The sequence below is a fragment of the Nothobranchius furzeri genome, chromosome 7 (genome assembly GCF_043380555.1).
Source record: "Nothobranchius furzeri strain GRZ-AD chromosome 7, NfurGRZ-RIMD1, whole genome shotgun sequence".
NCBI classification, from domain to species: Eukaryota; Metazoa; Chordata; class Actinopteri; order Cyprinodontiformes; family Nothobranchiidae; genus Nothobranchius; species Nothobranchius furzeri.
This window is the reverse complement of record NC_091747.1, coordinates 36,465,214-36,485,080: the sequence shown is the minus strand read 5'-3', so window position 1 is coordinate 36,485,080 and position 19,867 is coordinate 36,465,214. Positions and strand designations below refer to the sequence as shown.

General features: G+C 50.2%; 1 long non-coding RNA gene across 1 annotated transcript; it reads left to right on the top strand.

The window, feature by feature from the left end:
- Window positions 1–3,863: 3,863 nt before the first annotated feature.
- LOC129160671 (uncharacterized) lies at window positions 3,864–5,106 on the top strand. Its single transcript, XR_008561236.2, has 4 exons — window positions 3,864–4,088; window positions 4,203–4,290; window positions 4,376–4,495; window positions 4,574–5,106. It is a non-coding gene; the product is annotated as an uncharacterized lncRNA (long non-coding RNA).
- The last annotated feature ends 14,761 nt before the right edge of the window (window positions 5,107–19,867 follow it).

Sequence of the window (19,867 nt, the reverse complement as noted above, 5' to 3'; positions counted from 1 at the left end):
GGTAGGCCTTGAAGCAGTTTCTCTCCAGCTGCAGGCAGAGCGCACCTCCCACTGCCACGGGGTGCTTCTCTTGCACACCGTGCACTGTTATACCAAAAACTTTTGTTTTAGCAAAAATAATTTTTTATGGTAAAAAGATAAATAATGCTGGAATGAAGCTGAATCTTACAATTATCAAATAGTTGAGGGTTGTTCAAATAAAAAAATAAAATATAAAGACGGAACAGTCATTTAATATTTTGAACATTTTAATTAATTAAATAACATCGATGTGTGTGTGTGTGTGTGGGGGGGGGGGGGGGGGGGGGGGGAAATAATGCAGCCTGCCTAGTGTAGTCCATTTATTTCATCCGGCTCTGCACAAGGCTGCAATTAAACTGTTAGATGTGGCAGGAAATAAACTACAGTAATATACCACTCTACAGGCACATTTTGATGAGCGACAGTTTACTAAGACTAGGCTAGGCAAGGTGAGACTCAGGGCTGATGCTGTGCTTGTTCATCGCCCTGAACCAAGGAGGAGGAAGGATCCCTCAGTGAGAAGTACAGCAGAACCACTGCATGTTGATCCACTGACCAGTGACCACACATGTTGTACTCAAGTAAACAGTGGTACGAATCTTTAGAAATATTAGACATTTGTATGTATTTTATTGAAAAATTATTCTTTATTCTAACAGTGCCATTATAATTTCAGAGAAAGAGGAAAACAGCAGCAGCAGTGAGGCAAATGAGATGAGGGACAGTGAGGGGGGACATGAGATGGTATCAGGAGAGGGGGGGGCATCCCAGGAAGCCATGAGCAGCCAGTGTCAGGGCCAGGAGGAGAAAGGAACAGGCTGGAACCAGGGAACCCAGCTGGAAAACCTAAGGGAGCAAATAGAAAATCCAAAAAGCATGAAAAACACAAGAGGCATTAAATGGAGTAAACAGACAATCAAAAAGGCCGTACAGCTCTGTTTTTCAGTGGGTTCAACAGGCTGCAGGTTTCTTCAGGACACGAGTATCCCTCTGCCTGATGTTAGAACCCTGCACAGACAAATGCAGCCCGTTAAACTGGAACTAGGTGTGTTAGGAGAGGTGTGTGACATGCTCAATTTGAAGGTTAAAAATCTGACAGAGATGGGAAGAGAGTGTGTGCTTACTGTGGATGAGATGGCAATCACTCCAGGCGTGCATCACTCCATCACAGACCCAACTGGGATTTGCCACCACCGTTGTTTCTGGTCAGCTCTCCGCTCCGCCACTATGAAAACATGAAGATGGACACACAACACAGTTTAACCTTTAATGGTTACATAAGATCTTTGTTTTAGTTATTCTTTGACATTTATTTATTGATATTTATGTTATTGTTAATTCTTATTTCTTGTTATTCCTTACTTAATAACAAAACTGCAAATGCTAATATTATAAAGCAAGTGGAAAGGAGCAGTTTTATGGAAAATGTCTAATTTTTAAAAGTTATTGTGTTCGACTACTGTTCTTGAAATATCGTAATTCTATTCTTATTGAGTCCACAAAACAGAACACATCTTCTTACGCTCGTAATCCTGTTTGTCTCATGCTTCAGCAGCGTGTTGCAGTCAGTGTTATTAACTGAAAAATATTAAATAATTACTTGTCTTCACAATCACATTATTGGTCTCTCCACATCACCCCGCTTCTCCTCCAGCTTCACTGGCTGCCAGTCAACTTCAGGGTTCATTTCAAGATCCTGGTTCTGGTCTATAGGGCCTTACATGGACAAGCACCATCTTACATTGGTGATCTTCTTAGTCCCTACACCCCCAGCAGGTCCCTGAGGTCCAGTGATCAAAGCCTACTGGTTGTGCAGCACCAGGCTAAAGACCAAAGGTGACAGATCATTTGCTGCTGTGGCCCCCAGACTCTGGAACTCTCTCCCCTGAGCCTGAGATCAGTGGACTCAGTGGTCTCCTTTAAAAATCAGCTGAAGACTCACTTGTTCAAGCTGGCTTTTGTATGACCTTCTTCACCACTCTCTCTTTATTCTGCTCTCCCCACCTATTCCACCTTTCTCAGGATCCACTGATTTCCCTCTGTCCTATTCACTCTCTCTCTCTTTCTTGACATTTTTTAATCACAATTGCCTATTTTTGCTCATTTTAATATATTTTAAAACATTTTCTAAAAGCTTTTTTATATTTTTACATTTTTTGTTTTTGTGAAGCGCCTCGTGATTTTTATCTTGAGAGGCGCTATAGAAATTATATTTTCTTCTTCTTCTTGTGCTTCCATTTCTGATGCATGTTCGTGTTGATACAGCAACGTACTGTACAAAAAATCCCAAATAAAACTAATAATGTAAAAAGTTTATAACCTACTCAAACTGGGGAATATTTTTAAAACGTAGGATCAAACAAATTGAAATAAACCCGTCTACAGCTTGTTTAAACCCTCCTGCTCACAATCAACAAGCTGCACACAATTAGCTTGTTAAAGGTTATCTAGCAAAAACTGGCCCCACAAAATATCACCGTTGACTTATTTTGGTACGAAGCGGTTAGCTAACGCTTCACAATGCAACAAAATGATGACATTTCTTCAACTTTCCGGAGAAAATCCTTCCGAAACACCGAAAATGAACTGCAGTCAATGCAGCAGCGGGGCTGTTTGGAACTATTCGAAACTACGTGAACCACGTGATTTCTGTATTCCATTCTTTCCACAGAAGTCTATTGAGTGTCGAAACTCTCTCTCTCTCTACAGCTCTGACAGAACCCTGCCCTCCTCTCCCAATGATTGGACAGGAATTTGAGAAACGTGATTGGTAGCTAAGACTCGTGCTCTCATTGGTTCCACCCAAGTTCCTCCCACCGAAGCTAGAATTGAAACAAAATTATTTGTAACGCTGTAGATTTGAGGTTTGTACCTGTAGAATGAAATATGTGTTTTGAGAGTTTTGATTTCAAACATGTACATTGATTTTTTTATTTTGGAAGTTGCCAGGTAAAAACCGAAAGTTTCATGTTTCTGAATGAATGTTTGATGTTACAAAATGAGTAGAAAATGTAAAAATAAAAGTTTGATTTAAAAAAATAAAAAATGCATGTACTAAATGAAGATTTCCTGTTACAAAACAAGAAATACAAGTACAAATTGAGAATTACAAGTTAGAAAACTAAAGTTACAAGTCACGAATCCAAAGTTACATTTCATTAAACATGTTCCGAGTTACAAAACTTGGTACAAGTTACATTGAATATTGTCCCAATCCTAGCTCCATAGCAAAGCTGTTAAAAGCAAGACCTCACTACTGAGTTAATCTGTGGGGCCATTGAGAGTTCAGCACCTAGTTTTGCTCCGAGACTTGTCACGCACTGTTTGGGGTTGAAAGTTAAAAGGTCACAGAGTGTCTTATTTTATGGAAAGGAAAATAAAAAAGTTCAGAACAAGTAAAACACATCTGAACACTTTCTGAGTGTGAACAGGGTGATTTGAGAAAGAGCAGTATGAGATCTGAGCATTGAACCACAATAATGGATAAAATACATCAAAACCTTCTTAGCTGCAGGGAAAATCCACTGCTAGACAGGAAAATGGCTTAAATATATATTTTACATTAATACAGATGAACTCATGAACAAGACATGACTACACTTGAAGCATGGTTACCAACACATTCTCACTCCCAGCGCGTCAAAAACAAACGCTTGTTCAGCCACCCTCCACGTCAGACCCCAGACGCCAAAAGTGCCCTTTTTCGTTACTTATGTGTGAAAAGGGGTTTTCCCTTATTTGACTGCAGATCCCAATGCATCGTTACACTGACGCGATGGGATGTCCGCAGCCAGGGCACCAAACAAGCTCATTGTACCTCACCTTAACCTTATCCTCTTATTTAACCTTCCCCTCACCCCTATCCTAACCGTAACCATCTTGCTAGCGAACACGTTAGTGATGTGTCGATCGCTCTAACAGGTGTTCCGGGAATTTCTCCTACCCCGTAAACCGTCCTACCCGTCGTTCCTGCTCATGTGCGCGCATGCGCACAACACAAAAAGGGAAGCAAAGCGCATCCGGCTGTGATTTCATGCTACTCCGTTGTCAGATTTGCAGGAAAATAGGTAAGTAGTTAAGTATTCATACTTTTTATTGATTTATTTAAGACTTTGTGATTGTTCGTCAATATTAAAGTAAAGTCGCTATCTGCTTTCTGCACAAAACTGTCGAATTTGCAGCTTTGGTTAAGTCTGCTGTGGTTACTGGACATGTGGTATTTGGACAACACTTCTGAATCCGCAGCTTCGGTGTTTTAAGGCTGTTTCGGTAATGTCGCTATTTAATAAGTTAAATTTGCATTGTTAACTGCACATATTGAAGCTCAGAAGAAAATGTCTACTTACATTCATAGATATGGAGAAGAAGTGGGAAGAGATGTACACATTCATTTCTGCGGGCTCCTACCCTTCAGGATATGACAAGGCTCAGAGGCAAAACCTCAGAAGATATGCCTCAAAATTCAAATAAAAGGGTCAGTAATTTATTGTTAATCCTAACAACTCATATATGTGGTTACATTAAATTCTAAATATATATTGTTTTACTGCAGATGGAGAACTCTTTGTTGGAACCAGAAGAGTAGTAAAAACCATGGATGATGCCAGGAAGATTTTTCATGAGTTTCATTCATCTCTAATCGGAGGACACACTGGCACACACAAAACGCTAAATGCAGTGTGTTCCAGATTTTACTGGTTTGGTATGACAGTTGACATTAAATTTCCTTTTCAGTTCTTTGCCCCTGTGTTCTGTTGGGTCTATAAATGTCAAATATATGTATCTGTAAATATATTCAGTAAATATATACTGTAACTATAATGGAGTGAGTTCATTGTCAAAGTTTATATAGTCAGGTGTTCCAATCACTTCAATGGTGACAGCTGTATAACTTAAGCACCTTGGCATGCAGACTGCTTCTACAAACAAGTGCCAAAACATGCTACCTTTGTTATTATAAACTACAAGCATAAGAATTACGTGCCAAAACATGCTACCTTCGTTATTATAAACTAGAAGCATAAAAATTACGTGCCAAAGCATGCTACCTTTGTGAATATGACCTACAAGCACACTTTAATGGGTAAAAAGAAGTGTCAAACCGTACTGGCTTCATGAATATCAGCTACAAACATACTCTGATTGGCAAAGTTAAGTGGTAAACTGTCATACCTACTTAAATTTGTGCTGGAATTATTGTTTGGCAGCAGAAATGTGCATAAATTACGTACAGTAGGACATTTGGCCAAAGTAGGGCAGTTTGTCATGAGGCAGCGTAAAATTATCCTATGGGTAGGACGTTTTGTCAAGTAGGACGTTTTATCAGAACACCAGCTCTATGAAGTGAACGGCGGGAGCCGCCTCGTGATTGGTCGAGTTTGGACCGAGCCAACGCGAGGGGAGGTTTCAACTACCACGGTGGAGGTTAAAAGTAGAGGGTATGTGTAACCTCCCCCTCGCCAGATGGTATGTTCTAACGTTCCCCTTGGGCGGCAAATTCGAAAATTGACAGTCAGACTCTGACTGTCAGAGTCAGGATGCATGGGAAACAAACGCTTGATCACAATGAGAGTAACGTTTTAGGTAGCAAGAGGGTTAAGGTTAGGATGAGGGAGAGGGAAAGGTTATAAATAGTGAAACGTTAAGGTTTAGGTGCGGTTAAATGAGCTGGTTCTGTGCCGCATCAGCGGATATCTAATCACGTCAGTTTTACGCTGCACTGGGATCTGCAGTTACAAAAGGGAAAAACCCCTTTTCGCACATAAGTAACGAAAAAGGGCACTTTTGGCGTCTGGGGTCTGACGTGGAGGGTGACTGACCAAGCGTTTGTTTTTGACGCGCTGGGAGTGAGAATGTGTTGTGGTTACATGATGAGGTTAATCTAACTACCCCAAGCCAGGACTGCTGGGTCGTTAACCAACAACCGATCTAGGTTTGGGACGTGATCGTCTAGCAGCTGGACTTGTGTTTATTGAAGACGTTTGACTCTCATCCAACAGGCTTCTTGTTCAAGATGAGAGAAGAGACATGTTCAGTAAATCAGAGGAGTCTACTTACCTTTTTATTATGTTTTAATCACTTTACAAAAACACAATCCAGAAACTTCAAGAAGCCAAATACTCTGAACAGATTTGTTTATTCTGCTGCTTGGAGCTGCACAGGTGGCCTTCTCGTCCATGAGGATTGTCTAGTGTCCACCAGTCAGTTCTGCAACATGGAGACTGTTTCTTCATGGCTTTCTATAAAATAAGTCTTTGAATCACTCTTAGTCTGACCCCTCACCTGAGGAAATTCTGCCACGGGAGACCCCGCCTGGAGCCAACACCCTGACTAAACATCCCTCAGGATCCTGGGGGTACGCAAACCCACCCACCACGTTAAGGTGGTGATTCAGCGGATGGGATAAATTTAATTTTTGGTTGTTTTAAATAGGGGCTAACCCCCTTTGCAGCCAATTATTACCAAATAAACTCCTACACTATTATTCACTCTTGAGCTTTCCATGTTGAACCTGGCCAGTTGCTTAGAACTTGTTAGATAGGATTTGCAAATATATGATTTACATCTTGCCCTTACTAGAATGAGTCAAATAAAATGTACTGATAACACACTACTACTTAGGTATGTATGTAAGTATATAAAGTATGTATATATAAGTATAGAAGTGCCTCTTTACTCTCTGGTTTTAAATCTCTTTTGAAAACCAATTTTTATGATTTAGCTTTTAACTCAGCATGAGAGTCTTTTAGTCTTTTTAGTGTTAGTTCTTAAACTTTAGTTTTTATGTATCTTTATGTTGTGTTTTGTTTTGTAATGTTTTAATTTCTGTGAAGCACTTTGGTCGGTTTGATGCTGTTGTAAGGTGCTATACAAATAAAGCTGCCTTGCCTACTTGAAGCACACTCTAAATACTTTTTGATAAGAGACTGTTGATCTGATCGTTCCAGATTGATTCAGACTCTGGAGATTTATCATTTTTCTGTTGTGGCCAGTCACACCAGTTACTCACTCACTCAGCCAGACATTTTAGAGTCACTAATTAACCTAAACACGTGTTTGTGGGGGGAACCGGAGCGCCCGGAGAAAACCCACGCGTGCATGAGAGAGAACGTGCTCTGTCACACAGAGGGGTCACAGCTGGCATGTCAACCAGCAACCTCTGCAAGACGAAAGCACGACCATCTTCTAACATACAGCCCCGTTTTTTCTAAAGGTGTGTGAGTATTGGACGGTGGTTTGTGAAGGTGTGTGTGTGTGTGTGTGTGTGTGTGTGTGTGAGGGCAGGTAATTAGTTTATAACTTGTTCTCGTGTTTCCGCAGACACGTTGGAGTCATAAACTTTTTGAAGCGTCTCCACTTAGAAATGTTTTGCTGCGGTTTGACTGTTTGTGGAACGGCTTCTTCAGATGGAGACTCGTTACTGTGGAGACTTTGGCTTAACTCCAGAGTTTCCTGAACGATTTCAGTCTGACAAACGTCCGTGCCCGTCTGACAATCCTTGTCAGGATTTGTCTCCAGACTTTCCACACACGGCTGTGGTTCTGATGAATAAATCTCAGAACCAGGTTGGACCTCAGACCTGAGATGTTCTTTAAGCTGCAGTTTTAGGGTAACTAATTCCTCTTCATGCTGCTCTTTGAGTTTCTGCAGCTCTTGAACAAACTGCTGGTCTGACTCGACTTTCTCAGAGACTTGTTTGATCATCACATCTCTGAGTTCAGAGTTTCTCTCCTTCAAATCCTGGATCTCCTGCTGGAGATCTGAATTCTCAGAGACAAGAACTCTGGTATTGTCGAGTTCAGCCTGACAGCTCACCCTCAGCTGCTGCTCTTTGTCTAAACTTGATTTAAGTGTTTGACAAAGAGCAGATTTCTCTTCTAGCTGCTGATTAAACACTTCCAGCTGCTGAGACATCTTCTCCTTCACCTCGATTTTTGTGGAGTTAAGACTCTCCAGAGCTTTCACAAGGCTCTTCTTTAGTTGTCCAACTTCCTCTTTTAAATTCTCAGTAATTGCGTCTTTGTTCTGACTGTTTTGCTGCTCTTGAGCTAACTGGACTCTCAGCTGTTTTAAAGTGTTCTGCAGATCTTCACATGCAGTTTCTTTGTTCTGAAGCTCGATCTGTAAACTCTTCTCCTGTTGTAACTGGACTCTCAGCTGCTTTTCCTTAATAAAAGACGATTCCAGTTGATGACAGAGAGAAGATTTCTCTTCCAACTGGTGTTTCAAGGTTTCCAGCTGTGCAGAAATCTTCTCATCTGCCTCCTTTTTCATGGAGGAGAAATTCTCCAGCTTGTTTAAGAGATTTTCTTTCTCCTTGTGTAATTCTGCAATTTCCTTCTGTAACTTATTATTGATTATATGTTCGTTGTCACTCTTCTGTTTTTCCTGAGCTAAGTTGTGTCTCAGCAGTGACTCCTGCTTTGAACACTTTTGCAGTCTCTCACAGAGATTTTCTTTGCTCTGAAGCTGGTTTTGTAAAGTCTGCACCGTTTTTTCATGAGTCTCGACCTTATGCTGATAGTAATCTAATCCCTGCTCTAATTCGGTAATTTCTCTCTTGTAAAACACACAGTCAGATTCAGCTTTGGCTCGTCTCATTTTCTCCCTTTTTAGAGAATTTGTGGAAGCTTTCAAAATTTTCTTGAGTCCCTCCACTTGCATCAAAAGACGGTCCATGTTTCTTTGTTTTTCACAGACAGACGATTCCTGCTGGACTTTCTCAGGTAGAGAAACCTTTTGTGGTGGCTTTACACAATCTTCAGAGTCTGAATCGCTTTCCTCTTTTTAATTCTTGCCTTCTCCGCGCCACCCCTTGCTCTTTCTACTTTCCATCTTTCCGTCAACTGCATGGTCACGTGGTGCGCACAGGCGCATATGGGGGAAAAAGAAAAAAAAAAACGAGCTGCAGCCTGAAGGTAGAGACAGCAGGGAGGAGCGTATGAGATCAGCCCGGCGGCCTCAGTGCCATGACTGAACACCGGCACCAAAAAATAAAAATAAAATGATAAAAAACAAAAACGAGAGCACCGGCCCATGCGGCCCAAACATCGCGCGGCCCACCGGGAATTCTCCAGACCCTCCCGATTAGCCACTCCGGGCCTGAGCATGTCCAATCCCGTCTGCGGCCACATGTTCGTAATAAGAATATTGTGGCATTAACAGAGGGGTGCCGGCGGCAGGGCCAGATTAACACTTTGTTGTACCCTGGGCAACAATATTCAAGGGCCCCATCATCACGACCCAAGGATCACCATATGGTCACATACAGAATATTTTACTGTAATATGCAGTACATTTACTCAATACTTGAATGCCTGACATCACGTAACCCGCTCAGGGTAACCTTTGACCCACCTCGTGTGGACTGACCAATGAGGAGAGGGTCTTAACTTGAGGCCCTCTCTTCATTGGTCAGTCTGCATGAGACTGACTCTCAACTGACGTCCAAAGTCATAGGCAGCAAAGCGTCTCTGTGCAGCGCAAAAGCCCGGGTGGACAGTTTGTTTAATATAGGGTGATCATATTTCCATTTCCAAAAAAAGAGGACAGGGGATCTGTGCCTATGACATCACACTATGGCAACGCCACACAAACCACGTTGGGACCTATTTTTTTGTAAGAACTAAATTAATATCAGATTCTGCCAATAAAAGGGCTCTAAAACAATTCATATGTAAATATTTAGCATATTTATTGCAAAATCTCATTTTTCTGCTTTAGTGCTGCAACAAGGTTTTATGAATAAGAAATTATTATACCTTTTGTTTTACTACTGCATCGGTACGCTTCCTGTGCACAGATTATTAAGGATGCTTGTTTCAGCTGTGACATTAGACGATAGGATCAATGATAAAATAAGTTGTCACACACTCCACGGAAACTTTCAGAGAATCCACAAATAGTGGCTTTCAAATGGTTTTGTTACTTTTTGTGAGTTTAGAAAAGAAGCAGATGAGACAGCGAGTCTGATAATTTAGTTTTTCATCTGATAACATGCCAGCGATGTCTGAGGAGCTTTTACAAACACTGTATAACTAATACTCCTGGAGATGGTATGAATTACACAGAGGCTTCTGGGGAGCCCAGTTATGGGGGGTGGGGGTGGTCATTTTGCCTTGGCCCCCAAAATGTCTTGAAACGGCCCTGGCTGTGTGACTGAGTTTTGAAGGTGATCTGAATTGTATCAGATGTATAAATATTACATGTGTATAACTTATTGCTTTATACAAGTAAAAACGTGTAGTGGAGATAAATCTACCTACATTTTACTTTTCAACACTTTGTTTTGTTTTCTTGTTTTTATTTAACTATTTTCCTGTCCTGTCTGTCTCTCATCTTCCTGCATCTCCTCTAAAGTCTCCAGAAAAACTGCTGCCTGTCAGGTTCGTTGGCAGATCAGAAGCGTGACTGAGAGTTCGGTTGCCCAGACGCGGAGAGACGGAGATAACCGGCGTGGTTATCTCCTGAAGGTGTAGTTTGGAAGGTTTTGAGGGCTGGTAAGCCTGGAGACTCGATACAAAGTCTGGTGAGAACGATGACTGAGCAATGAATGAAACGCCGGCACTTCCTTAAGTAGTGTTGGCGCGATGACGTCAGTCGCCACGTTGGTGGCAGGAATGAATGGAATGCAGTCAGCTGGAGGAGTTCGTGACAGGACCCCCCCCCCCCCCCCCCCCTCTAGGGACGGCACCCGAAGTCCCAGGACGGCGGGCCCAGAAGTCAGTTAGCAGGGTAGGGTCGACAAACGAGCTCGTGGGCTCCCAAGAGCGTTCCTCAGGCCCGTACCCCTCCCAGTCCACGAGGTACTGCCAACCTCGTCCCCGGCGGCGAGCGTCCAGAATCCTGCGGACCGTGTAGGTGCGATCCGCCTCAACACCGCGGGGCGGAGGCACCCGGACCGGCGGAGGGTGGAGAGGGGAGGAGATCACCGGCTTAAGCTGGGAGACGTGAAAGACCGGGTGGATCCGGAGAGTAGCCGGGAGGCGCAGACGGCAGGTGACTGGATTAATGACCTTGAGGACAGGGAACGGACCCAGGAAGCGAGGAGTGAGCTTCCGGGAGCCCGCCGGCATCCTCAGGTTAGCGGAGGAGAGCCACACCTGGTCGCCAGACCGGAAGACGGGGCCAGGCCGGTGGCGGCGGCGATGCTGACGGGCATACTCCGTGTTGGCCCGGGTGATGGCCGCACGGGCCCGGATCCAGGCGAGCCGACAGCGGTGGACCAGCGTCTGGGCAGCAGGGACCTCCACCTCGGGCACCTGATGGTCAAACAGAGGAGGCTGGTACCCGTAACAGGTCTCGAAGGGAGACAGACTCGTGGCAGAGGAGGTCTGGAGGTTGTGTGACAGCTCCGCCCACAGGAGAAAGCGGGGCCAGGTGGTCGGCTGGGACGAAGCGAAGCAGCGCAGGTAGCGTCCAAGCTGCTGGTTAGCTCTCTCTGTCTGACCGTTTGTCTGCGGATGGTACCCAGAGGACAGACTGGTGGAAGCACCGACCAGGCGACAGAACGCTTTCCAGAAGCGTGAGACGAACTGGGGTCCTCGGTCGAAAACCACGTCCTGAGGGAAACCATGGAGTCGCACCACCTGTTCTAGGAGCAGTTCGGCCGTCCTCTTGGCAGTGGGGAGGCCGGCCAGGGCCACTAAGTGCACGGCCTTGGAGAAACGGTCCGTGATAGTCAATATAGTGTCCAGGTGGTCGACCGCCGGCAGTCCCGTGACAAAGTCCAGCCCGATGTGTGACCACGGCCGCTTGGGCACAGGGAGAGGCTGCAACTCTCCAGCGCCGGGTCGGTTGGAGGACTTGGAGCGAGCACACACATCACATGCAGCTGTGAACTTGCGGACGTCCCTCCTCATGGACGGCCACCAGAGAGCCCGACGGAGGAACTGGAGGGTACGGGCTTGTCCTTGATGTCCTGCGAGCCACGAACAATGCCCCCACGTGAGCGCCTCTTGCCGGCAGGAGGCGGGAACGTAGAGACGGTTCGATGGGGTCTCCGGCGGCGCTGGATCGCCAGGAAGTGCCGCCTGTATGGACTCCTCCAACGGCCATTGGAGGGAGGCCAGGAAGCGTTGAGTCGGTAGAATGGTCCGAGGCTCCGGGGGGGCGGCATCTGGTGCGAAACGCCGAGAGAGAGCGTCCGCCTTGAGGTTCTTGGAGCCGGGCCGGTAGGCAATATGGAAGTGGTACGGCTCGAAAAAGAGGGCCCACCGAGCCTGACGAGGGTTGAGCTGGCGGGCAGTCTGTAGATGAATGAGATTCTGGTGGTCGGTCCAGATCAGAAAGGGATCGGTGGTCCCCAGGAGCCACTGCCTCCATTCCTCCAGCGCCCATTTTATTGCAAGCAGCTCTCTGTCGCCGACCCCGTAGTTCTGCTGTGTGGGGGAAAACTTCCGGGAGAAGTAGGCACATGGGTGGAGCTTGGAGTCTGGACCCCGTTGCGAGAGAACGGCCCCCGCTCCCACATCCGAGAAGTCCACCTCCACGACGAAGGGCCGGGTCTGGTCCGGGTGGAGGAGGATGGGTTCTTTAGTGAAACGTCCGACCAGCTCATGGAAAGCACGGACAGCCTCTGGAGTAAGGCGAAAAGGGCGAGGCTGATTGGTGGTTTTGGTGAGTGAGGTCAGAGGCGCTGCGAGGGAACTGAAGTTGCGTATAAACCTCCGGTAAAAGTTCGAGAAACCCAAGAAGCTTTGCAGCTGCTTCAGGGTCGTGGGTAGAGGCCACTGAGCTACGGCCTGAACCTTCTGGGGGTCCATCTTCAGGCCCTGGGAGGAGATGGTAAAACCCAGGAAGGAGGTGGACTCCTGGTGAAACGCACACTTCTCCAGTTTGCAGTAAAGTTCATGGTCCAGGAGGCGGGACAGAACAGCTCGAACATGCCTGATGTGCTCTTCAGCAGTGCGAGAGTAGATGAGGATGTCATCTAGATACACAAAGACCCAGCGACCCAACATGTCTCTCAGCACATCTGTAATGAACCGCTGGAAGACGGCGGGGCTGTTGCAGAGTCCAAAAGGCATCACCAGATATTCATAGTGGCCAGTGGGCGTGATAAAAGGGGTCTTCCACTCCTCACCTTCCTTAATACGGATGAGGTTATAGGAGCTGCGCAGATCCAGTTTAGTAAACACAGCGGCTTGTGTGATGGCGTCCAGAGCGGTGCCCATGAAAGGGAGAGGGTGACGGTCCCGGATCGTTATTTTATTTAACCCTCGATAGTCTATGCAGGGCCGGAGATCCCCCTCCTTCTTCTTAACAAAGAAAAACCCCGCGGCCCCGGGGGATGTTGAGGGACGGATGAATCCCTTCTGCAGGGCATCAGTTATATAATTGTCCATAGCCCGGGTTTCCACCGGAGAGAGGGAGAACAGGCGACCCCGAGGGGGGGTGGTGCCGGGCTGGAGCCTGATCTCCAGGTCGTAGGGTCGGTGAGGAGGTAACCTGGTAGTGGGTTCTTTAGCGAAGACCTGAGCGAGGTCGTGGTAGTGAGGAGGGATGAGCGTCAGGTCTACGTCTGTGGGAGGGGCTGCTCCAGTCCGAGGTGCAGGGGAGTCCCGGTGGTTATGGCAACCCGTGCCCCAGGCCAGGACTTTACTGGTGGACCAGGAGATGTGAGGCTCATGGCGGCAGAACCAGGAATGACCCAGGATGAGAGGCGTAGCCGGAGCCTGGATGACCAGGAAGTGGAGGGTCTCCCGGTGTTGGTCAATAGTCATGTGGAGACCCTGAGTTCGGTGGGTGAGAGGGTACGGCATGATGGGCCGGCCGTCCACAGAGGTCACGGGAATGGGTCGGTCGAGGGCGGTGAGGGGTATCTTGAGCCGAGTAACCAGTCCGTGATCGATAAAACACTCTGCAGCCCCAGTGTCTAAAAGTGCCTCCAGTCTGGTCGGGCCTTGGTCCAGGTGGAGGGAGACCGGGAGAGTGGTTCGGTGTGGAGCCGGAAAAGTGGAGACTCCGGGCGGGACAGCTCCTACTCCGACCCGGAGGGACCTTTTCCCGGTCGTTTTGGGCACGTGCCACGGTGGTGACCCAAATCCCCACAGTAAGCGCATCTTCCCTCCTGGTAGCGCCGTGCCCGTTCCTCAGGGGGAAGATGTCCCAGCTGCATCGGCTCCTCCGTTGGTTGGTGAGCCGGCCGGCGGGGTGACGTCCTGGTGTGTACGGGGGCTGACATGGTGCTCGGCCGGTTCAGGATGCAGCGGTCCAGTTGGAGAGCCAGATCCACTGCCAGGTCCAGGGAGGTTGGGACCTCGTGCCCGATCATGCCCTCCCGGATTCTCGGTGACAGTCCCTCCAGGTAAACGGCCTTTAGGGCGGCGTCATCCCACCTCAACCGAGCTGCTGTCGTCCGGAAGCGAGAGGTGTACTGAGCCGCCGTCTGGGAGCCCTGGCGGAGCTGAAGCAGCCGAGTCTCGTCCGAGACCTCGCTGCTGGGGTGCACAAAAGTCTTTTTCATCTCCTTTACAAAAGTCTCATAGTCATTGCAGGCAGGAGATTTCTGATTGTAAAGAGCCGCCGCCCATTCACCGGCTCGACCTGTCAGCAGTGAGGTCAGCAGGGCGACGCGAGAGCAGGATGTGGGGTAACGTGCCAGTTGGCACTCGAAAGTCTTGGCCAGGGTCGCCAACATGCCCTCCGGGGACCCCCTGGTTCCGTCCCACTTATCTGGAAGGCTGAGGCGTGGTTCCATTCTGTCAGGAACAGCTGCGGTCTGACGTTGCAGAGCTGGAGTACTAGATCGGTGAGTGACTCTATCTTGGTGGCTTGGCGATCAGCTATGGCACGGAGCTGGTTCATTTCTGCCGTATGCTGATCCAAGGTTGCGCGCTGTTGAGCCACTTCGGCACGCAGACGCGCGAACTCCGCTGGGTCAATTCGGGGCTCAGTCATCCTGTCAGGTTCGTTGGCAGATCAGAAGCGTGACTGAGAGTTCAGTTGCCCAGACGTGGAGAGACGGAGATAACCGGCGTGGTTATCTCCTGAAGGTGTAGTTTGGAAGGTTTTGAGGGCTGGTAAGCCTGGAGACTCGATACAAAGTCTGGTGAGAACGATGACTGAGCAATGAATGAAACGCCGGCACTTCCTTAAGTAGTGTTGGCGCGATGACGTCAGTCGCCACGTTGGTGGCAGGAATGAATGGAATGCAGTCAGCTGGAGGAGTTCGTGACAGGACCCCCCCCCCCCCCCCCCCTCTAGGGACGGCACCCGAAGTCCCAGGACGGCGGGCCCAGAAGTCAGTTAGCAGGGTAGGGTCGACAAACGAGCTCGTGGGCTCCCAAGAGCGTTCCTCAGGCCCGTACCCCTCCCAGTCCACGAGGTACTGCCAACCTCGTCCCCGGCGGCGAGCGTCCAGAATCCTGCGGACCGTGTAGGTGCGATCCGCCTCAACACCGCGGGGCGGAGGCACCCGGACCGGCGGAGGGTGGAGAGGGGAGGAGATCACCGGCTTAAGCTGGGAGACGTGAAAGACCGGGTGGATCCGGAGAGTAGCCGGGAGGCGCAGACGGCAGGTGACTGGATTAATGACCTTGAGGACAGGGAACGGACCCAGGAAGCGAGGAGTGAGCTTCCGGGAGCCCGCCGGCATCCTCAGGTTAGCGGAGGAGAGCCACACCTGGTCGCCAGACCGGAAGACGGGGCCAGGCCGGTGGCGGCGGCGATGCTGACGGGCATACTCCGTGTTGGCCCGGGTGATGGCCGCACGGGCCCGGATCCAGGCGAGCCGACAGCGGTGGACCAGCGTCTGGGCAGCAGGGACCTCCACCTCGGGCACCTGATGGTCAAACAGAGGAGGCTGGTACCCGTAACAGGTCTCGAAGGGAGACAGACTCGTGGCAGAGGAGGTCTGGAGGTTGTGTGACAGCTCCGCCCACAGGAGAAAGCGGGGCCAGGTGGTCGGCTGGGACGAAGCGAAGCAGCGCAGGTAGCGTCCAAGCTGCTGGTTAGCTCTCTCTGTCTGACCGTTTGTCTGCGGATGGTACCCAGAGGACAGACTGGTGGAAGCACCGACCAGGCGACAGAACGCTTTCCAGAAGCGTGAGACGAACTGGGGTCCTCGGTCGAAAACCACGTCCTGAGGGAAACCATGGAGTCGCACCACCTGTTCTAGGAGCAGTTCGGCCGTCCTCTTGGCAGTGGGGAGGCCGGCCAGGGCCACTAAGTGCACGGCCTTGGAGAAACGGTCCGTGATAGTCAATATAGTGTCCAGGTGGTCGACCGCCGGCAGTCCCGTGACAAAGTCCAGCCCGATGTGTGACCACGGCCGCTTGGGCACAGGGAGAGGCTGCAACTCTCCAGCGCCGGGTCGGTTGGAGGACTTGGAGCGAGCACACACATCACATGCAGCTGTGAACTTGCGGACGTCCCTCCTCATGGACGGCCACCAGAGAGCCCGACGGAGGAACTGGAGGGTACGGGCTTGTCCTTGATGTCCTGCGAGCCACGAACAATGCCCCCACGTGAGCGCCTCTTGCCGGCAGGAGGCGGGAACGTAGAGACGGTTCGATGGGGTCTCCGGCGGCGCTGGATCGCCAGGAAGTGCCGCCTGTATGGACTCCTCCAACGGCCATTGGAGGGAGGCCAGGAAGCGTTGAGTCGGTAGAATGGTCCGAGGCTCCGGGGGGGCGGCATCTGGTGCGAAACGCCGAGAGAGAGCGTCCGCCTTGAGGTTCTTGGAGCCGGGCCGGTAGGCAATATGGAAGTGGTACGGCTCGAAAAAGAGGGCCCACCGAGCCTGACGAGGGTTGAGCTGGCGGGCAGTCTGTAGATGAATGAGATTCTGGTGGTCGGTCCAGATCAGAAAGGGATCGGTGGTCCCCAGGAGCCACTGCCTCCATTCCTCCAGCGCCCATTTTATTGCAAGCAGCTCTCTGTCGCCGACCCCGTAGTTCTGCTGTGTGGGGGAAAACTTCCGGGAGAAGTAGGCACATGGGTGGAGCTTGGAGTCTGGACCCCGTTGCGAGAGAACGGCCCCCGCTCCCACATCCGAGAAGTCCACCTCCACGACGAAGGGCCGGGTCTGGTCCGGGTGGAGGAGGATGGGTTCTTTAGTGAAACGTCCGACCAGCTCATGGAAAGCACGGACAGCCTCTGGAGTAAGGCGAAAAGGGCGAGGCTGATTGGTGGTTTTGGTGAGTGAGGTCAGAGGCGCTGCGAGGGAACTGAAGTTGCGTATAAACCTCCGGTAAAAGTTCGAGAAACCCAAGAAGCTTTGCAGCTGCTTCAGGGTCGTGGGTAGAGGCCACTGAGCTACGGCCTGAACCTTCTGGGGGTCCATCTTCAGGCCCTGGGAGGAGATGGTAAAACCCAGGAAGGAGGTGGACTCCTGGTGAAACGCACACTTCTCCAGTTTGCAGTAAAGTTCATGGTCCAGGAGGCGGGACAGAACAGCTCGAACATGCCTGATGTGCTCTTCAGCAGTGCGAGAGTAGATGAGGATGTCATCTAGATACACAAAGACCCAGCGACCCAACATGTCTCTCAGCACATCTGTAATGAACCGCTGGAAGACGGCGGGGCTGTTGCAGAGTCCAAAAGGCATCACCAGATATTCATAGTGGCCAGTGGGCGTGATAAAAGGGGTCTTCCACTCCTCACCTTCCTTAATACGGATGAGGTTATAGGAGCTGCGCAGATCCAGTTTAGTAAACACAGCGGCTTGTGTGATGGCGTCCAGAGCGGTGCCCATGAAAGGGAGAGGGTGACGGTCCCGGATCGTTATTTTATTTAACCCTCGATAGTCTATGCAGGGCCGGAGATCCCCCTCCTTCTTCTTAACAAAGAAAAACCCCGCGGCCCCGGGGGATGTTGAGGGACGGATGAATCCCTTCTGCAGGGCATCAGTTATATAATTGTCCATAGCCCGGGTTTCCACCGGAGAGAGGGAGAACAGGCGACCCCGAGGGGGGGTGGTGCCGGGCTGGAGCCTGATCTCCAGGTCGTAGGGTCGGTGAGGAGGTAACCTGGTAGTGGGTTCTTTAGCGAAGACCTGAGCGAGGTCGTGGTAGTGAGGAGGGATGAGCGTCAGGTCTACGTCTGTGGGAGGGGCTGCTCCAGTCCGAGGTGCAGGGGAGTCCCGGTGGTTATGGCAACCCGTGCCCCAGGCCAGGACTTTACTGGTGGACCAGGAGATGTGAGGCTCATGGCGGCAGAACCAGGAATGACCCAGGATGAGAGGCGTAGCCGGAGCCTGGATGACCAGGAAGTGGAGGGTCTCCCGGTGTTGGTCAATAGTCATGTGGAGACCCTGAGTTCGGTGGGTGAGAGGGTACGGCATGATGGGCCGGCCGTCCACAGAGGTCACGGGAATGGGTCGGTCGAGGGCGGTGAGGGGTATCTTGAGCCGAGTAACCAGTCCGTGATCGATAAAACACTCTGCAGCCCCAGTGTCTAAAAGTGCCTCCAGTCTGGTCGGGCCTTGGTCCAGGTGGAGGGAGACCGGGAGAGTGGTTCGGTGTGGAGCCGGAAAAGTGGAGACTCCGGGCGGGACAGCTCCTACTCCGACCCGGAGGGACCTTTTCCCGGTCGTTTTGGGCACGTGCCACGGTGGTGACCCAAATCCCCACAGTAAGCGCATCTTCCCTCCTGGTAGCGCCGTGCCCGTTCCTCAGGGGGAAGATGTCCCAGCTGCATCGGCTCCTCCGTTGGTTGGTGAGCCGGCCGGCGGGGTGACGTCCTGGTGTGTACGGGGGCTGACATGGTGCTCGGCCGGTTCAGGATGCAGCGGTCCAGTTGGAGAGCCAGATCCACTGCCAGGTCCAGGGAGGTTGGGACCTCGTGCCCGATCATGCCCTCCCGGATTCTCGGTGACAGTCCCTCCAGGTAAACGGCCTTTAGGGCGGCGTCATCCCACCTCAACCGAGCTGCTGTCGTCCGGAAGCGAGAGGTGTACTGAGCCGCCGTCTGGGAGCCCTGGCGGAGCTGAAGCAGCCGAGTCTCGTCCGAGACCTCGCTGCTGGGGTGCACAAAAGTCTTTTTCATCTCCTTTACAAAAGTCTCATAGTCATTGCAGGCAGGAGATTTCTGATTGTAAAGAGCCGCCGCCCATTCACCGGCTCGACCTGTCAGCAGTGAGGTCAGCAGGGCGACGCGAGAGCAGGATGTGGGGTAACGTGCCAGTTGGCACTCGAAAGTCTTGGCCAGGGTCGCCAACATGCCCTCCGGGGACCCCCTGGTTCCGTCCCACTTATCTGGAAGGCTGAGGCGTGGTTCCATTCTGTCAGGAACAGCTGCGGTCTGACGTTGCAGAGCTGGAGTACTAGATCGGTGAGTGACTCTATCTTGGTGGCTTGGCGATCAGCTATGGCACGGAGCTGGTTCATTTCTGCCGTATGCTGATCCAAGGTTGCGCGCTGTTGAGCCACTTCGGCACGCAGACGCGCGAACTCCGCTGGGTCAATTCGGGGCTCAGTCATCCTGTCAGGTTCGTTGGCAGATCAGAAGCGTGACTGAGAGTTCAGTTGCCCAGACGTGGAGAGACGGAGATAACCGGCGTGGTTATCTCCTGAAGGTGTAGTTTGGAAGGTTTTGAGGGCTGGTAAGCCTGGAGACTCGATACAAAGTCTGGTGAGAACGATGACTGAGCAATGAATGAAACGCCGGCACTTCCTTAAGTAGTGTCGGCGTGATGACGTCAGTCGCCACGTTGGTGGCAGGAATGAATGGAATGCAGTCAGCTGGAGGAGTTCGTGACACTGCCTGGATTCTTACTTTTTCACCTCATCAGTTACTTTTGAGCAGATCAAAGGGATCTCCTGACCGCAAAGCGGAGAGCGCTTTTCGATGCGTCAGTGAGGTGAAATCACCGCTGCACAGGGCTCCGCAGTAGAGCGCTTCA